The sequence below is a fragment of the Pseudorasbora parva genome, chromosome 20 (assembly GCF_024679245.1).
Source record: "Pseudorasbora parva isolate DD20220531a chromosome 20, ASM2467924v1, whole genome shotgun sequence".
Lineage (NCBI taxonomy): Eukaryota > Metazoa > Chordata > Actinopteri > Cypriniformes > Gobionidae > Pseudorasbora > Pseudorasbora parva.
In genome coordinates, this window is record NC_090191.1 from 12,732,705 (window position 1) to 12,740,204 (window position 7,500).

Consider the following 7,500-nt stretch of genomic DNA (forward strand, 5'->3'; position numbering starts at 1 on the left):
GCGGCTGGTGCTGGGCCACTGTGCTGGACCCCCAGGATGTCCAATCAGACAACGTTTGACACTTTCCACACCCGGTGTGACACCGGACCGCTTTGGAGCCTTAAAGCGCCCATGTGTCAGCTGAGGCTGATGTCGAGACTGATAGTTGACCCGCTGTTTATCACAATCAGGGAGAGCTGTCCACAGCTGGATGGCCTCTGTCATCTGGAGGTCAGTTAGGTAAGCAGCCTCACGAAGACCCACCAGGTAACCAGCCAGATCCTGGACCTTATCCCACCCAGCGATGCCATCTGGGCCAATGACTGCTCCCTATTAAATGCAGATTAATATTAATATATGTGGAATAAAACAAGATTGAACTTAAATAAAGCACTTAAAGTGTCTTACCTGAGCCTCATCAGAGAGACTGCTTCCAGTGTCAGATGGCTGTGACAGCACTGAAGGGGCAGGGGCAAGATGCTGTCCTTCTCCACCAGATGATGTGGATGGCTCAGCCAATGATACTGGGGACTGAGGCTGAGGCAAAGATGAGGGGCTGTTTCCGAGATCACTGCAGGGGTCATCCTCATACAGCACTGGAACTGTGATGTCCTCCAGGATCTGTTCCTCAAACCCCTCATCTTGCAGATCCTGGTCATCAACTTCCTCCACCAGCCTGTCTTCCTCCTCTGGGTTTTGGAGCACTGGAGTTAGTGTTTTGCCAGTCTGGCTGTAAAGATACTCCATTCCCAGCAATTCGCCTACAAGAAATGAGAGAAAAGAAAGTGAAAAAAAGAAATTCTTAAAATGCCCCTATTATGCTATTTTAAAGTTTCCTAATTTAGTTTTGGAGATATTCAAAGTCAAAGGTCAAAAAAAACTTTCATTTTCTCATAATATACATTGCACATCACCAAAACGTTCAGCCAAACGCTCACTCTGCTCTGACCGGTCAGACAGCCCAGTCTGTTGTGATTGGTTTACCGCATATTCCAAAAAAAAAAAAAAAACATTGTGTCCAGAGGCTTCCTAAAGCTCAGTGATTTGATTGTAGACACTGATTTTCCATAAATCCCAGTGCAAATCTGAATCGATGATGAAACAATGGTAGAACTAATTTTTTAACCTTGAGCAGGGTTAGGGTTATGGGTAGCCCTTGAGCAGGGTTATGGTTGGGGGTAGCCCTTGAGCAGGGTTAGGGTTGGGGGTAGCCCTTGAGCAGGGTTAGGGCTGGGGGTAGCCCTTGAGCAGGGTTAGGGTTGGGGGTAGCCCTTGAGCAGGGTTAGGGTTATGGGTAGCTCTTGAGCAGGGTTAGGGCTGGGGCTAGCCCTTGAGAAGTTTTTTTTTTACTTACTACATGAAAGGTAATTTTCAGAAAAAAATAATAGGGGCTCTTTAATATTTTGTCTAGTACATTAAAGGCTAAAATAGAAATAAAAAATTAATTTCTTGCCTGTATATGCTCCAGGAGGCCGATAGCGCTCATCCCAGGGTTTCCCAAAGACTGTTCGGCTAAGCTGGTCCACAGCCTCTCTCATGGCACTGCCATATGACCGGATAGATGAAGGTCCTTTTATGGCTTCATCCATCCGGTCATCATTCCAACGCATCAAGCCCTCAAGGAGATAAGCCTGAAAATGCGCATCACTGGCACTGGTTCCTAAAAGTTAAATAAACAAAAAAGGGTATTATATGTCACATATGTACTACACATGATGTGCTATGAAGTAACTGGTTGCATGTAATAGAGTTATGTAATTTAGATAAAAAATTGTCATTAGTTACTAGTGATTGTCAGGCAAGACAGCTTTGTCAATGCTTATGACATCAGAAAAGAACTGTAAAATTACTGTAGAGTGTGACATTTATTAATGTGCCATTACGTTAAAGTAATGGAAGCAGTTACAGTGCTTATATTTTAAATTAGTAATTCAATTAGTAAGTAATTAAATATGTATGTAATACCTGGAATAAAACGGTTCAGGTGCAGGTGGAATGACTCCAAGGAGGTAGAGCCACGGGCACACCTGTAGCAGCACAGCTCCACACCACCCTTCTTCAGTGTCCCTGTCTTCATGTACAGTGGAAAGTTCTCTGGATCTTGGATACACTGTACATGCTTCTGCTGTTCTTTCCATATCCGCTGGATCCTTTCGTGGTCCAGCAGAGGAACTCCCAGAGTGTCCTTCCCGGCCGCACTGTCAAACAGATCAATCAGTGATCCGATTGATCTGGTCGTCTCCTCCATCCCCCTGGTCTTCCTTCGGCAGTGCAGTGCCAACTCCCTCCTTGTAATGCGAGCACTGACCGCCTTTCCGGAGATGTGTCCAGTCTTCTTTGCCGCCAGCTCACCTTCCTTTGCATGGCGAAGAGCAGCCACATCCTCTGGATCCCACTGAAAGATGCACGTGGACAGACGTGCCATGAAGATCCCATAGAGAGGATGAGCCTCTGTCGTGACACCTGCAGCAAATCGCCGCATGAAATGCCAGATGTCAAGGCGCACTTCAAGCTCATCCCACTCCGAAAACAGGACCTTCACTCGAGACTGGCCATGCTGACTGCAGCAATCTCTGTCCACGTACATTACTTTTGGGGCTGCCTCTCCTGCCTCCCGGTAGCGTTTCATCAAACCAGCTGCCATGGAGTCCAGTCCATGTCCTTCGGCAGCTGTTAGCACAGAGACAAGGACTTGGCCGTGTTCGTTCCCCACATTTGTGCACCAGGCAGCTGTTCCTGAAGCAGCACCAGCCAGTTTCTTTGTGACCTATAGGGAAAAATAAAAGGGTCAAAAACCGTGTTCATTATGTCTGTGTACATATCCATGTCTGGCAAATATCTTGATACAAACAGGGCTGTGATACCTTTTTTGTGGAGTCCATCTTGAGAACACAGCCAAAGATGGATGTAATTTTGCCCTTGACCTCGTGCAAACGCCCCAGAACATCCCTGGCGTACACTGCTAACAGCCACTTAGGTTTAGGTAGGGCAGGTAAAAGGGGAGGCTCAGCAAACACAGGAGGCTGCACAAGGGAGGACCTTGTAAATGGTTCGCAGGCAGTCAAGTACTGCAGGACACGCTGTGTCCATGCCTCACTGTGCTGCTCCATCAGCTTCTTGTAAAGCTGAGTCACACTGTTGCCCAGTGTCCTCTCCCTCATCATCCTCAGCACCCGGTTGTCACATGAGTATCTAAGAAAACAACAGTATAATCATGCAAAAAAAACACACAAATAAAAGCGCCTAATAATGAATGATTGTCGTTAAGAATTACCTGTATGTCAGCAAAGCTGGAAACTGACTGCGGTGGCCCATATCCAGCTGCCCTAAGATGTCCTCGGACCAGGCAGGATATTTCTTTTTGCAGCGTTTGCACTCCAGATACTCAGTGGCAAGGTCATACCACCCGTCGATGTCCAAGACCTTGCGCACGGTGCGATAAAGTCCTGCCGCTGTCAGTCTGTGCTTAACACAGTCTACGCGAACACAGACAAGGGGAAATAACCACATCTTCAGCGGCATCCATAAGAAAAGGGGCCGACAGAAGAAGAGGTCGTGTGAGGCGGGTGGCTGAGTGTTAATTAAAGGGGGCTGAGGAGGGTACCACCAAAGCTTCAGCTGGGACACTAGTTCTGGCTTGCCGGTTCGAAGGTTGGCCTTAAACAGTGTGTTCCGGATCCACTCATGTTGGAAAGGTGGAAGATGATCTTTCCAATGAACTGGAAGCTCAGCTGGTGGGTGATGATGTTGAAGATCTGGTGGTTTTGCAGTTTCCGCTGATGGAGACGGACCAGCACAGGCCTCTGAGTGAATAGTAACAAAAAACAATATAAGCATGACTGCTGCATTTGATAGTAATATGCCAAAAATTCAGCCCACAAACAGCCTGCGAAGCAATAATTTTGGACAAGTATTAATAATCATTAACAGTGAAGAAAATGGTACTAGTGTTAAAAAGCAAAGAACGCAGTGTACACTTTATTGATGTAAGGAATATGGAATCAATAAAGCTCTTTGAGGATGAGGATTAGATGAAATGGAGTAAGGAAAATGAGGCACGATTAATTCAGACACGAAGCATGCACAAATATACAGTAAGGAAAAAACTGTTCCACTAATCATTAGAACAATGAAACTCCATGATCCTGTCTGCTCAGGGGTAGCTAAAGAGTGAGTGAGAAGAGCAAGCGGAGTGAAAAAGTTATCCGGCGATTGTTTCACAACGGGTAAGTTCGGAAACGCAAATAAATACCCCGACACCTTTGGACATCCTTACGGTTTTGAAGAAGTGCACTCAAAGAATGCATCCTGCTTGAAGCATGATGTGACATAATTCTGTATTTTAAACAAAAAATATTAAAAACAAATAGATTTTTTGTGTTTTTACAAAACATTCTTATAACATTTGGGTAACACTTTAAAAAATGTACAGTTATAAGTCACTTATAAGTTATTAGTTGATGAATTTACAAAACATAACTATACATTTATTAATGTTTAATAAGTAATATGCTAACATTTTATAAATGTTTTGTTAATTCAGTTATAAGTAATTTATTAATTATTACTTAATACATTCATAAATTATTATTAAGTGGTATGCAATACTGTAAATCCTGTATATATATATATATATATATATATATATATATATATATATATATATATATATATATATATATATATATATATATATATATATATATATATATATATATATATATATATATATATATACGCATACAGTACAGGCCAAAAGTTTGGACACATTACTATTTGTAATGTTTTTGAAAGAAGTTTCTTTTGCACATCATTTGATCAAAAATACAGAATATTTTTTTAATATTGTGATATATTATTACAATTTAAAATATTTGGTTTTCAGGATGGTTTGATGTTCAGGATGGTTCCTCCAGTCTTCAGTGATCATGATCCTTCAGAAATCATTCTAATATGATTATTCATTACGAGTGTTGGAGACAGTTCTGCTGACTAATATATTTGATGAATAAAAGGTTCAAAAGAACTGCATTTATTCAGAATAAAAACATTTTTAAAATAATATAAATCTCGTTTACTATCAATTTTTATTAATTGAACACATCCTTGCTGAATAAAATTATTGATTTATTACAAAAAAAGAAAGAAAAAAAATTACTGACCCCAAATGACTGACCAGTAGAGTTTATCGCTGTTACAAAAGATTTCTATTTTTAAAACATTTTGCTTCTTTTTTTCTTTTCTTTTTTACTTTTTATTCATCAAAGTATTATAAAAAAGTTTCACAGGTTATGAAAAAATATTAACAACTTTGAAAATGAATCATCATATTAAAATTATTTCTGAAGGATCATGTGACACTAAAGACTGGAGGAACGATACTGAAAATTCAGCTTTGATCACAGAAATAAATGATCATTTAAAGTATAATAAATTGAAAACCAATTATTTTAAATTGTAATAATATATCACAATATTACTTTTTTTCTGTATTTTTGATCAAAAACATTACAAATAGTGATGTGTCCAAACGTTTGAGTTCTTACTAGGACAAGAAAATATGTTCATATAATACCAATTTTATCGTCTCTACACTGGTTACCTATTAAGTTCTGTGCCAATTATAAAGTATTCCTACGAATTCTGCATGTTTGTGCGTTTGAACACAGACAAGCTTATAATGATCATTTACTAATGGTCTATTCATTACTTGTTTAAGATTAACCATTATCAGAGACGATACTGAAACAAGTTTGACCTAAATACTTAAAATACTTAAATAGACTCAAATAATGATTTATATTTTTTACCATAACTTACAGCAAATTTGTATATTGTTTGCAAACCACTTTTTAATAAGTTATATTTATATGATTATAGTAAATTATTAGTTCATCATTAAACCAAAAACTTATAAGTGTCTTAACACTAACATTTATAAATGGTTAGCGTATTACTTATTAATAATGATTTATTATTGTATAGTCATGTTTTGTAAATTATTAATTTATCATTAACAAATAACTTATAAGTGACTTGTAACTGAACATGTTAACAATATTGGCATTTGTCATATGCCACACCTGTATTTAGCTGTGCTTCACATTGGGATGCAGCAAATACCAGCTCCTCATCATCTTCTTCAGCAGTGGGAACAGGAGTGCCTGGAGCAGAAATGTAAAAACTATTACTGTGAACAATACACAAAAGACAAACGTATGCAAGATGGTGCTTACTTACCAGTAGTGAAAATCTGCCTTTGGGCCAAACGTTTGGTTGAAGGTTCTGCTGCTGGAGGAGGTAAAGTGGACTGCGGTAATGGATCTAGAAACATGACAAGTTTGCCATAACGATAAATAAATACATGTTGAACTGCTGTATGGGAAATTCGATATTTACACTCACTACTCACAGGGTTTAACTGGTGACATGATTTTTCTCGCCAGCTGTGAAGGAGACAAATGTTTGCCACGTGCCAACAGCGCTTTCACAGTGGCGGTCTGTTGTACACCAGTTCGGATGTCTGAGGGTGGAGGTGCAGAGGTACTGGAGGCTGAGGGTGGAGGTACAGAGACAGTGGCGGCAGCAGGTGGACGTGCAGGTGGACGTGCAGGCTGATGTCCACTGGTGCCCACAGCAGAAGCCTGTCTTTTCAGGACGTACGCCTTAAAAAGGGCCATGTTGGTGTTGGGCCTGGCATCTGCCTTAACCAGGTACCTGATGAGGTCCTTTGCCTCCTTGCTCTGGTCCTCATAAACTTCCTTCATGGACCGACCCTGGAAGTCTCCAAACTCCACCATCAAGCAGCCCTGGTCTCCAGTTGCCCGGGCTTCTGCTTGCATATCCTGCTTCCTCTTGTACTTCTCCACTTCTTCTGCCATCTCTCTAATATCAGAAGTGTACTGTAGAAACAGCTGTTTATTTTCTGACAATGGGTTTGTCTGCGCTTTCTCAGTGGAAATGCTGAGCACCAAATAAACTGCATACTCCAGTGAGTTTTCCAGGAGCCATCTAAATCTCTGGCCCTGGTACTTCCCAAACTGAAGTTTGCAGTGAGCCAGTACTAAAAACTGGTCATTGGGGTCGCCACCGTTTGTGCAGACATAAGTACTGGCCTCTGTCAGCACCTCCTCTTTCGGTTTGGCCCTTCCAGACTCCACATTTTCAAGGCGCTTCGCCTCCGCCGATGGCGCCATGAGGAGTCGGCTTGATGTTGGCGTTTGGCGGCGAAAAACAGGGTATGCGTACATTTTCTGAAATGAAACTCAGAAAGTGACTATTACCTCAAGAAATCGAACAGTACCTGTCCGTTAAGTGTGTAACTACATATATATATATATATATATATATATATATATATATATATATATATATATATATATATATATATATATATATATATATACACACACACAGACCAACCACACTTAATCACATGTAAAAACCAAAACTTGTTTTTGCTTTGTATTTACAATGTTGTTTTGTTATATCTGTCTCATTATGTCCTGTCCTAGGTTTTTA